The sequence below is a fragment of the Diachasmimorpha longicaudata genome, chromosome 1 (genome assembly GCF_034640455.1).
Source record: "Diachasmimorpha longicaudata isolate KC_UGA_2023 chromosome 1, iyDiaLong2, whole genome shotgun sequence".
Classification (NCBI taxonomy): Eukaryota; Metazoa; Arthropoda; class Insecta; order Hymenoptera; family Braconidae; genus Diachasmimorpha; species Diachasmimorpha longicaudata.
Genome location: NC_087225.1, coordinates 4,211,645 through 4,224,221, shown reverse-complemented (window position 1 = coordinate 4,224,221; position 12,577 = coordinate 4,211,645). Strand labels below are relative to the sequence as shown.

The 12,577-nt window shown below is 40.6% G+C and overlaps 1 protein-coding gene across 1 annotated transcript in view; it reads right to left on the bottom strand.

Annotated features, from left to right (window-relative positions):
* Positions 1–12,577, bottom strand: part of LOC135167396 (uncharacterized) — a 65,820-nt gene that overhangs the window by 43,833 nt on the left and 9,410 nt on the right. The gene's annotated exons all lie outside the window — the stretch shown is intronic.

Sequence of the window (12,577 nt, the reverse complement as noted above, 5' to 3'; positions counted from 1 at the left end):
ATCCTGTGGCTTTCGCTGGTGGAGAAAGCGTCGATTCTGCATTCTTTTCCAAGAGAGTCAAAGCTTTGCCAACCTCCGCAGAGACAAACTCACGGGCAAGCTTGACCTCCATTTTGTTGCATTTATTGGGCTGCAGATGTTCCACCTTCAATTTGTATGCGACCGTAATTTCCCCACGTCCATAATTGTTATTATAATTATTAGCCTCGACCAGTGACGCAACATGGTGTATGGAAATGATCATCCCAGGCAGATTGTTGGCAAGTTTTATATAATCGGGAATGTAAAAATCCGTCCTCTCCAGTTGACACCACATATTTTTTAGGAGATGCTCCGGATTTGGAGCCATCCATAATCGTTCTCCTTCCGGAAGAGGATGAGGGCAAGACGGGCTGCATTGGTTTTGAATGCAAAGAACACCTTGAAGATTCCACAATGCTTGATTGCCGGGTCCTGAATCTAATGAGAAGCATACAAAATGGAGGCCGGTATCAGCAAGCACTTGAATTATCTGCAGCAGATAATTACACAATTCCTTAGCATCAATAGATGCGCCTGTTAGTGCATAGGAAGCTCGCTGCTTCCAGTGTGAAGAAACTCCACGAGCCATGGCTGCCAGAGCATGGGAAGCTTGTGTAGCCCCTTCCATTTCATCTCGAGCAAGTTCTGGAGTTGCTAAACCGATGAATTTTTCAATCCACGGTCGTATTCCGCTGCCGGATGGATCGCCGTTCTATCGGAGCTCAAAACACAGAGACCAGCATCCCTCCGGAAGATCGTCGCATATGCGGGTAATGGGAAATGTTCCTCCACCCGCAATTATTCATATCCAGCAACACGAACTTCACACAATATTTGGACTGCTTTCTGGATGGTTTCTTCAGACCATCGTCAGGCGTTCGAGGTCGGATCGTCACATTGCATAACAAGAATTTGATCATCATTGAGAAACTTCTTCAGATTAGTCCTAAAAGTCATTTTCTATTCGGCGTCCCGAGCCTATGCGCGAAAAGGGGGGCTTAGAATATGGATAGCAAAGAGGAATATTTTCGATTACAAAATGACCAAAACTTTCTAAAATTGACTTTAAACTTATCACAAGGAAAAAAATTCCCATTTAGCCTGGATGATTTCCGCCTGTCCTGTTTAAGATCGACACATTTTACCGCTCGTAACAATAAACCCCTCGCTATCACCACTGAACTCTCGTCTTTACCTTTGTTGGTCCACGATGCAGTCCAGATCCTCTCGCCTCACGCCTCCATACATCCACCCACGGGAACCCCCCCATTTCCTTTCAAATCATGAATAAAATAATATCACTTGAAATTACATTTCTTTCTGCTGCTGCGAGCTTTCTGTTTTTTGCCATATTGTCTCTCTTCAATTCTTTAATATTGGCCTTTAAAGCAGCAATGACATCGCAATTCGCTTCTAGAGTAATACATTGAAGGCTTTCAAGGTCATGATGAGTGTGATCATCTCCTCATCCTCATCAACAGTGCCAGAAAAGACTGAGAGAAGCTTCCATCGAAGTCTCGTCAGGACTGCCGACTAAAGTTGTGAGTCCTGAAAACGATACAATGATTGCCAAAAGCGATAAATGCGTTGTGGAAAATTATTAAATTATTATCTATAAATGCAAAATAGCTCTGAAAAAAATATTTCAAAAGTGTTAACCGACGTAATGACTCTTCCATAAAAACCCCTGGCGAAACAGAGGCCAGTAGAATTTTGAAAACCCATTAGCTGATAAACATGATAATTGGGGATTTTTTTTCGTTATTTAGTTTTTACTGCACCTCACTGCCCAGTTTATCAATCCACGAATTGTCAAGTATCCCACTCATCTATTCGTTAGTCCAAAAATGGAACAAATTAATAATAGAACTTTTTTAATGGTTGTCCGCTTTACTCCAGGTGTCCACATTGCCTCATTACATTCCTTGATCATTGTTCTTACTGATTTTGAATTACGTACGTTGCATTTCTGGTGGACGTCTTATGAATATATCGGGCACATCATCTCCATATTGCTCTTCCTTTCCCATTGATCGTTGCCAAAGTGCCCCTATGATCAATGGATGGTCAAACCAGATATATTTATTGACGAACGAGGCAATAAAAACAAAGTGTTGCTTTTGCACCTCGCACAACTGGCAATCCACTGTGGATGCTTTATCACTTGGCAACAAATCACCACAATTTTCTATTCATTTTCTTCGTCTATTGTTTTTTTTCTCAGATGGAACAGAGAAAAACTGATAACTGTGCCTCGATGAGTTTTTACAATTCACAATTGAACAAGATTTCACCATTGTCATCCATTCCTACAGGTCTCGATAGGATAAAACATTGGGCGAACCCGAAACGTAAACAAATCCCCCCTACTCCAACGCCCCTTCGTGAAAAAATATTTTGATTTGTAGGTGAATCAATGAAGTTACTTGCATTATTTTGAATATGACTAGTATCCCATTATTCGTAATCAATAGAAACATAGATTATTCTATATTTCATTATCAAATACTTCACTAATTCGCGGGAATGAGTGGGAAAATTATGGGGAACGGGATTGTTCGATGAGATGCGTGGGTCGTGGGAAGTGAGGTGGGTGAGAAAGAGCTGATGAGTGGCATGAGAGGGCGAGGACGGAACGAGGGGGGCTGACACAAAACCCAACACAAAAATCACTGAACTTTTGAGAGATTACTGAGTCAATTTATTATAAAATATCGAATTCTGATTACAAATAACTGAGCGGTCACTATTTTGAGTTGAGATGAAGGTAATATGAGTTTTAGTTTGATAATTAGTCACGATTAAGTAACTGAGCTGTTCAAGATTCCAAAAAGCAGAGAAATACACACACGATGTACACTGATTGAGATCCGAACGAAGAGTGAGAGTGAGATTGAGTGAGGTCACAGGCGGCAATTAGCCTAATTGGTGCCACGTGAGCAGTCCTTTGGTTTTGAGGGCGTATTTCCGGGATTGAGGCGTCCATGATGTGGCGCCCCAATTTAGGAAATATTCGAATGATCCCCCTGGCAACAGAGGTTTGTTGTGATGCAGGCGTCGAGCGGTGAAACTGTCGTCGCGGGGGAAGAGAGGGCCCGGAATTTAGTAGGATTTCCAACAGGGATAGTAAATTAAACAAAGAGTAACAATAAATCCTATTGTTTTTGTGTTTTTTCCCTACTTTCTTCTTTACAACATTTTTTTGACATTTTTCCGTACTTTTTAAAATCATTTTACATTTAAAAAAATAATCCCAGCATCGCCGAACAGCTTCGGAGAGTGGGGATGACTAGGAGTTGAGAGGAAGATGAAAATAACCGCCGCGCGCCCTCCCGGCGCAGCGAGACCTTGGCCCCTGTTTCTCACATGACAATACCTCCTCAAATTATACCTTAGCCCAGCTATTTGATGTCCCCTACTTACTTGTATTCCCTCACCACACGCTATCTCCGTTACCCACTTTTTGAAGTGAAAACTTCTTATGGCGCGTTGGGCACTTTTGTCGGTGAGCATTTTCTCGTGAACTCGCGACAGATGAGATTTCACACTGATGCCAGTTGCGGGGCCCACACGTCTCCCACTGCCCCACTCCGCAGCAATAGTTGCGCGAGGGAGTTGCGCATGAAACCCCCACGCGTGGGATTTTTGCCCCCGTCTGGCATCACTGCTATTAGTGTACGCATAGGTATATATGAGCTGTTTCTTTCTTCCGCTAGGGAAACAACTTCCTGTTTTAGCAACAGTTACATTGAAAGAATACAAGTTTGGCGCTAGCGTTTAAAAAGGCGCTGCATTAAAAGTTTGAAGTTGATAAATTTCTACAAAATTACAGAAAATCTCGAAATTTTGGGGAATTAGGAAAATTATCAGTATGCTCATTTCAGCGAGGAATTAAAAATTATCGGAAAGCCGGAAAAGTAGGAAAACCCGAAAAATAGAAAATATACTCAATTTAGTAGAGAATTTCACTAGGGACGTGAATCGACGATCGGAAAATCGCTAAAAATTATGGGAACGCCGGAAAAGTAGGAAAACCCCAAAAAATCGAAAATATACTCAATTTAGTAGATTATTTTTCCCACCCAAATTTCAGCCAATAGAATTGCACCATTTGTTGATATTTTGTATAGCCTACCTCGAATATCAGCGATTATTTTTCCCATCCAAATCTTGGCCAATAGGATTGCACCATTCGACGTTATTTTGTATAGTCAACACGGTATTTCAGCGGATATTCTTGAAAATTACACTGGAAATTTTGCATGTTGATATATATAAAAAAAAACAAATGTTGAAGTAACCCTCAATTGTATCTGACAGATTAAATGGCAATTCGTTGAAAATTATGTCTCATGGTGCAATTCTATCGGCCAAGATTTGGATGCAAAAAATAATCCCCCGAATACCACTCGAACTTCGAAATTATCTGATATTTCCCTCAAGGTTCCCTGCAAACAAATAAGCTCGTCAAGTTTTCCAGAAAAATCACTCGCGCTTCGCGCTCGTGATTTTTAAACTGGAAAACTTGACACGTTCATTTGTTTGCAACGAACCTATCGGGAAATATCCGATAATTTCGGAGCTCTTGTGGTATTACATGCGATTATTTTTCCCATCCAAATCTTGGCCAATAGGATTGCACCATTCGACGTTATTTTGTATAGTCAACACGGTATTTCAGCGGATATTCTTGGAAATTTCACTGGAAATTTTGCATGTTGATATATATAAAAAAAAACAAATGTTGAAGTAACCCTCAATTGTATCTGACAGATCAAATGGCAATTCGTTGAAAATTATGTCTCATGGTGCAATTCCATCGGCCAAGATTTGGATGCAAAAAATAATCCCCCGAATACCACTCGAACTTCGAAATTATCTGATATTTCCCTCAAGGTTCCCTGCAAACAAATAAGCTCGTCAAGTTTTCCAGAAAAATCACTCGCGCTTCGCGCTCGTGATTTTTAAACTGGAAAACTTGACACGTTCATTTGTTTGCAACGAACCTATCGGGAAATATCCGATAATTTCGGAGCTCTTGTGGTATTACATGCGAGAATTCCACCAGGGATGTGAATCGGCGGTCGGAAAATCGCTAAAAATTATGGGAAACCCGGAAAAGTAGGAAAACCCGAAAAATCGAAAATATACTCAATTTAGTAGAGAATTTCACTAGGGACGTGAATCGACGATCGGAAAATCGCTAAAAATTATGGGAACGCCGGAAAAGTAGGAAAACCCCAAAAAATCGAAAATATACTCAATTTAGTAGAGAATTCCACCAGGGATGTGAATCGGCGGTCGGAAAATCGCTAAAAATTATGGGAAACCCGGAAAAGTAGGAAAACCCGCAAAATCGAAAATATACTCAATTTAGTAGAGAATTTCACTAGGGACGTGAATTGACGATCGGAAATTCGGATGGCCGGAAAAAATATATGTGCTACGATTATAGCTTTAAAAAAATCTACATTTTTATTTTCGATTATAGATTTGTCTTGAAAATGGATGCGGTTTTATATGAATTTGATTTAACGATGTCCAATGATCGCAACCTTAGCATAAAAAAATACAAAACTACTAGTGATGCAGTATTCACAAGAAATATAAATAGATTTCAATCAAAATTGGTCATTTCACACTTTAGTTGTCATAGACCTATTGTTTCAGTTTTAGAATTTGATGAAAATGCTGATAATGATGATGTCAGAGTTGTTGAAATTATGGATGAGAATTGATAAATTTTGTATTTACTATTTACTAATATTTACTCATTTAAATAAAACCACTTCCTTCGAATATAGTTTCTATATTATTATACTTCATGTCCATTCAAAAAGTGCCCACATTGCTTTAATAAACTTGATTTTTTATGTACAATTTCTCATGTCGCGAGCGCACTTAAAAATGCTCACCCAAAAAAGTGCCCAACGCGCCATAAGTTCAAGTTTTCACTTCTGCCTGCACTCCCGGAGTGCAACGAGTTTGTTTTTTCTCTGCTTCGATTTAGCAGCCGTAATGTTCGGTACGGCAGGTACATTACCCCAAGGAAATTTAGTGGTTGATCTCTCGTGATTGGTCCTGCACATCTTCCTTATGATCTCTGACGTGGGCATCGGAGTCGCCATAGAACTACATATGGCTATGCCATCCTCCAGTGAGGCACCAAATAAGAAAACTGAAGAATTGCAGTCACTATCCCGCCGTCGAAGGGACTGGTCACAAGTGTGACTACGCTCATCACTCCCCTCGTCATTCATTACTTTTTTGAAGTGAAACTTCTTTGCGCTCGTTGGGCTGTAATTCGAACATTGTATGTAACTAAAAAGCGACAGGAAAAGGGAGGGAATGGCGCGCGTGGTGGGGCAATCAGACGGAAAGAGACATGGGAGAGACACGAAAACGCGATAGATTCGGAGTAGGAACATGGCTGATTTTGTTCATATGATGAACAATACTAATGAAACCTTTTTATTAATATCGGGATAGTTCACTGGGAATTACCATTCCAGTGGCATCAAATGCTTTTTACACATTTAAAAATCATCAAATCTGCGGTCTAACTTATCCTTCAGTAAAATTCTCGAATTCTCACCGGTACAAAAATGAGAATTTCGTAATTCATTTAAAAATATACTGCAATATGAATATTGGAGATGAATTCCCTTGAATTTTCACATATAATACCACAAGTGCTTCAAAATTATCAAATATTTTCCGATAGATTCGTTGCAAACAAATGAACGTGTCAAGTTTTCCAGTTTAAAAATCACGAGCGCGAAGCGCGAGTGATTTTTCTGGAAAACTTGACAAGCTTATTTGTTTGTAGGGAACCTTGAGGGAAATATCAGATAATTTCGAAGTTCGAGTGGTAGTCGAGGGATTATTTTTTGTATCCAAATGTTGGCCGATAGAATTGCACCATGAGACATAATTTTCAACGAATTGCCATTTAATCTGTCAGATACAATTGAGGGTTACTCCATCATTTGTTTTTTTTTACATAGGCAACATGCAAAATTTCCAGTGAGATTTCCAAGAATTTCCGCTGAAATACCGTGTTGGCTATACAAAATAACGTCGAATGGTGCGATCCTATTGGCCAAGATTTGGATGGGAAAAATAATCGCTGAAATTCGAGGTAGGCTATACAAAATATCAACAAATGGTGCAATTCTATTGGCTGAAATTTGGGTGGGAAAAATAATCACCGTAATTTTCCTGATTTTTTCTCTTAAATGGGCTTCGGTGTCACTGTTCCCCGAATTCAAGAATGCATTGACAGCAATTTCCTTGTTTTCTGTTCATTTTCAGGGAAACATGGAACAGAAATTGACTATTCTGTTTGGTTTCTCCACTAGATTCCGAATTTTCAATAATAAAATGTTCTGAAATCTTCCTGTGTGGCGCAATAAAAATTTCCGAAAATTATCAGTAGTAATACCTCTCGACCTTCAAAATTATCGGATATTTCCCGAGAGTTTCGTTGCGTAGCAACGAGAGGGATAAGTCTTGCAGGTTTTTCTGCGAATCGCGTACAAATTGTTTATCGGATATTTTCATTGCTTAGCAACAAACAGGGAAATATCCGATAAATATCCGAAATAAAACCCTCTTACTTGTACCATGTGACGGGAAAGGCCACCATTTGATTGGTTGAAATTGGAATGGAAAAAATAATCACAGAAAATTCAGACACAATTTCTTACCAGTCTATGGCTAACAAGTGTCACTTCTGTCGTGCATGAATTCCATGCACATATTTTTTTGTTTTCCCGCTTTTTTTTAGATGTAACTCGCGCTTCGCGCTCGTGATTTTTAAACTGGAAAACTTGACACGTTGATTTGTTTGCAACGAACCTATCGGGAAATATCCGATAATTTCGGAGCTCTTGTGGTATTATATGCGATAATTTTTTGATAATTCTGCGGGTAGGCTATATATAAAAAAACAAACGATAACTTAACCAAATAAACCCCTTGTCAAACTGACAGATTGAATTTTATTGTGGTGATTTTACGCAATTGTATTGTCCGCCATATACTCCGTTGTTGTAAACCACCTAGAGAAATATCGATTTGACATTATTTTATAATCAATTATATTATGAGCTGAGCGAAACAGCTTCAACGTTGTTGATTTCATGTCAATCGTCGTCAGCAGCCGTTCCGGAGATCTGATTGAGGTACCCAGGAATATACCCGGACCTTACACTTCCAGAGAAGGATTAAAATTGGAAAACCCAAGTATCGCCTCACTTACTCTGGCCATTGGGGGTGGATTAAATATCATTAGTGGCGGTTGGGGGAAAGTCAAATGTCACGAGTATTACGTCGGGAAGGGTTAATTTTTCTGAGAGTCGATGGGAGGAGAGTCAAATGTTGTGAAGACTAATTGTCCTGACAGTGGATTGGGCGAGAGTCGAAGGTTGGGAGGGTGACTAGGAGCAACATTTCATGTCCTGAAAGTTTTGGAGGAGGGTGACCTTCCCTCCAGTCACCCTCACGGCATTTGATTCTTCCTCAAGCAGCTTATGACATTTAACCCACCTTCAAGTACCCCTTGCGACCTTTCACTCTCCCTCAACCGGATCTTAAGACACTTGACACTCCAATGTGACCCTCGCGACATTTAACGTTCTCCCCATTGTCTCTCATGACTTCTAACCGTCTGCTCAGTACTCATCGTGGCCATTAAGCCGCCCCCCTGTGGAGGTTGCCGTTAATTTGGATTGGGAAATCACAACCCACCAACAAAATGAAATTAAATAATAAATTACAGTATTTTAATGCGTTGAAATAAAGTGATCCGAAGGTACAGGATGAGCGGTTAGGGCTCGACTGACTATTAGTACCCGAAAATAGGAGAATTCGGAAAAGAGTACAATAGGCGCCAGGGGAAGCGATATTAACTGGATGGGTGACAAAGAGCGATCATTTCTAGTTCCTGGCCCGCGCGTCAATACCTCGGGGTTCGGCGAGAGACCCTACCATGCGGTTCAACGTTCGGCGGGCCGACTGAGAAAAGTTCGAGGTGACCCTTGATAAGGAGGCCCGTGAGACACTCGCTAACCATCCACTGGATCTCCCAGCGGATGTTGAGAGACTGGCAGAAGAACTGGGTGACGTACTCAACAGAGCCTGTCAAGATTCGATACCGCGCCGGAAACATTACCGTCGCGCTAATCCGTGGTGGATCGAGGAGCTGACCAGCAGACGGAAGTTGGTCAGTCGTCTCTGAAACGGCTACCGAAGGGCGACTTACCCTAACGCGCGTAGTATTAAACAGAACAGGTATCGTGTGGTCCTACGGGCCTACACTAGGTTACTTAGGACGTGTAAGGAATGTAGCTGGAGGGAATACATTACCACGGAAAGCAACGCGAATCCCTGGGCTTTCACTACAAATATTACACTGCATCAGACTGCTGACGTACTGTTACACACACTCGTACCCGACGATGACCCCAACGACGATACACCGCGCGAGGAACCTAAGGGTTCAGACCAGCCCACTGAAACTCACCTAAAGGCCCATAAGGATTTGCTGCCCCGTTATTGTCACCGATCCAGATGACGCAGAATGTCATCTGCTCTATCCCCTCCCTGCGACTTTCATCCCCACTCCTCGGTTTCTATGGTAAATCCTGATATTCAATGTGCGTTCAAATTGTGTTTTTCTTTTTGTGGTTTTTGCGAAGAAAAAATAATGCCATCTTGTGCGGTTCAAGGAGGCAAATCGGGTTATAATACGAATCCGGAAAAAGTACATTTTCTTTCGGTTACGAAAAAAAAATTAGCAGAGTGCAGAATTACATTAAATCGCGATGATTTGAGTGCTGGAAAAGCTGTATGTGAAAAACATTTTCGAACTCAGGAAATAGATTGGACAGAGAGAAATGCTATAATTAGAAATGGACAAGTTTTCGGCAAGGTATGTTTACACATTTTTTTTTCATGAAAAATAATGTCATATTCGGATAAAAAAGATTTGTATATATGTCGTAGACAATTTTAAAAATTCCACGGCTGAAAAAAGGAGTAGTTCCGTCCATTTTTTCATTAGTTCATTAGTTCCATTAGTTCCGTCCAAAAAAATTCACCTCGAAAAGAGAAAAATGGCCAAAATGTTTAAATCGTAATTTTCAGTCTTATAATTTTAAAAACAGATAGTCAATTAAATTCTATGTATTTTTTAATTATTGTATATATATAGCTAAGATAAGCACTTCATTCTCATTTTTATAATATACTAAATGACAAAAAATTATCGTTTTTTCTTCATGTTTTCTGCCAATGCGCACAAAAACTCTGGCGCGTATTCAAATCTTCAAACTCCCAAGCGAGACCGAGCAGGTAGCCATCAGCGCCACCTAGGACGTGACAATATCTGGGCAGCTATCGAGCAGGAGTTGCAGTGGGCTGGTTCAGACAGAGGACGCACCATACGTGACAGACAAACAACTTAAGGGTCTTGTAAAGATCCTTAGTCTACCTGGTAGTCTACCGGGGTCTCGTAACGACCCTTAAGTTGGTTGTCTACTAAGTAGACTACCAGGTACCCAGCCGTCTATCCATCTTGAAAATGTGCAATAAATTTACATCGATTCGAGTTCTGTGCACAACGCTGAAAGTCCCCCGGAATGATTTACCGATTACTCATCTACGTGAAAGGATTGATGAAAGTTCAATTGAGAGCCAACTACAAAAATTGCCATTCACTACCTGGAGATTTTCGAATTTGAAAATTTCCGAAAACCCACATCGGGCGGGAAAACTATTTTAAAAGAGTGACAAAGAGACAGAAAAACTTTTTCTGGTCATCTCAATATTTTTCATTCAAACCATTCCAAATAAAATTTGGAAGAAAATTTCGGTTCGACTCGTAGTCATTTTTCCAAGTTAAGACGCAATGGTCATCAGGAACGAAACTGGAATTTGTAAGAATTTGAGTTATGCTGAATAATAATCTGTTGAAGAAACGTGGAATTTAGTTTCTACTCCGATGCTAAATTCCATTGGCTCTCGACCCATGTTTTGAATTCCGCGCGGTGTTGCGGCTATTTTGGGTTTGTTTAAAAGAGAGAGAAAAATCGCCCAATTCTCCAGCGAAGAATTCGAGAACATTCAAACTGAGGAATTCGTCTCGAACTTTCAAAAGCCTTGGGTTGGTAATCCCATCAAAACAACCCTTGGGTATATAAAGAGACTCAAAAACAGACATGCTCACTCAGTCTTAAATAGTTCAACGCGTAATTAATGTATCTATCAATTCGAGTACATCACCTGTATTACGCGTAGTGAAACCAAGAAAATCACCTATACAAAATTCTCTCAAGAACGCGAGGTCGCGCCTCAATGATTTATAATAAAATAAGTGCATCCCCTATAAGTTTCTCGTGTCTCGTGTACTTTATTTTCCCCACCGATCCCAAATCGGCACCGCATCCTCGTCTCCATCTCAAACAGGGTTATTGGTGTGTTGGTCGTTCGGATGGGCGATCTTGGGCTACCAAGTTCACTTGAGTGGGCTCCCTAACACTCTGCCCATCTGGCATCACTGTGTTAAAGGGGTAAGTGCATAACAGCAGGTAATATAATTCTAGACCGTGTCATAACATAGAGAATAAAATGAAGAATAATAAAAGATTTGTGACGTGCCATTACTGTGGAAAACACGGACATTTTATGACAAATTGTTTCTTCAGAAAAAACCATAATAAGTCCAAACTAAGTGGCAGCAGGAGACCAACCACCCATACAACCAAAGCAGAAGACCCAAAAGAAGCGAACGCCACTTCGGGCTGTGCCTTTATGGCAGGGAAACATTTACCACAAATATTTTGATACTGTTTCCTTCATCTTGGACTGCGGCACGAATGACCACATTACCAACAGAACCGATCTGGCAAATGAGTTTAGACAACTGAATACGCCAATAAAAATATCGGTAGCCAAGAATAATGAGTTCATCACGCCGACCAAACAGGGGAACCTCAAAGTGACCAGCGACCGGGACATTAGCGGAACGTTGGAGAACGTCCTATACTGCCCTGAGATACCAAGCAGCTTGTTCTCCGTAGCGAAAATACAGGCAATGGGATATTCCATCTTATTTGACAAAAATGGAATGAGGATCATGAAGGAGGGTAAGATGGTCATCTGTGGTGACTCAAGCGAAAATTTACTTATGTTTAGTTGAGGAACGTGATTTTGGGTGGTCGGGCGTCGGAAAAATTGGGATTGGTGTAATGAGATGCAGTCGAAGACACACGACACTAAGTTATAAAAACTTCGTATGTTTATTGTCACTAATTGTAAAAAACCTATACAAGTTTCACAAAGTTCGTTGGGTTTCACCCGTGTGAAATCCTGGATCGTTGATATTCTAATTGTAGTTGAGAGACGTTGATAAATGCGCAATTATAGAATTACGTTGACCGGTACGTTGGAGATACGTTGTAAGACTGATTTGGGGGGGGGTCTCAAGTTCGTGACCGAGACCGATGAACAGTGACCCGATGAACCCCGGAAGTATCCGAAATTCATCGATCGC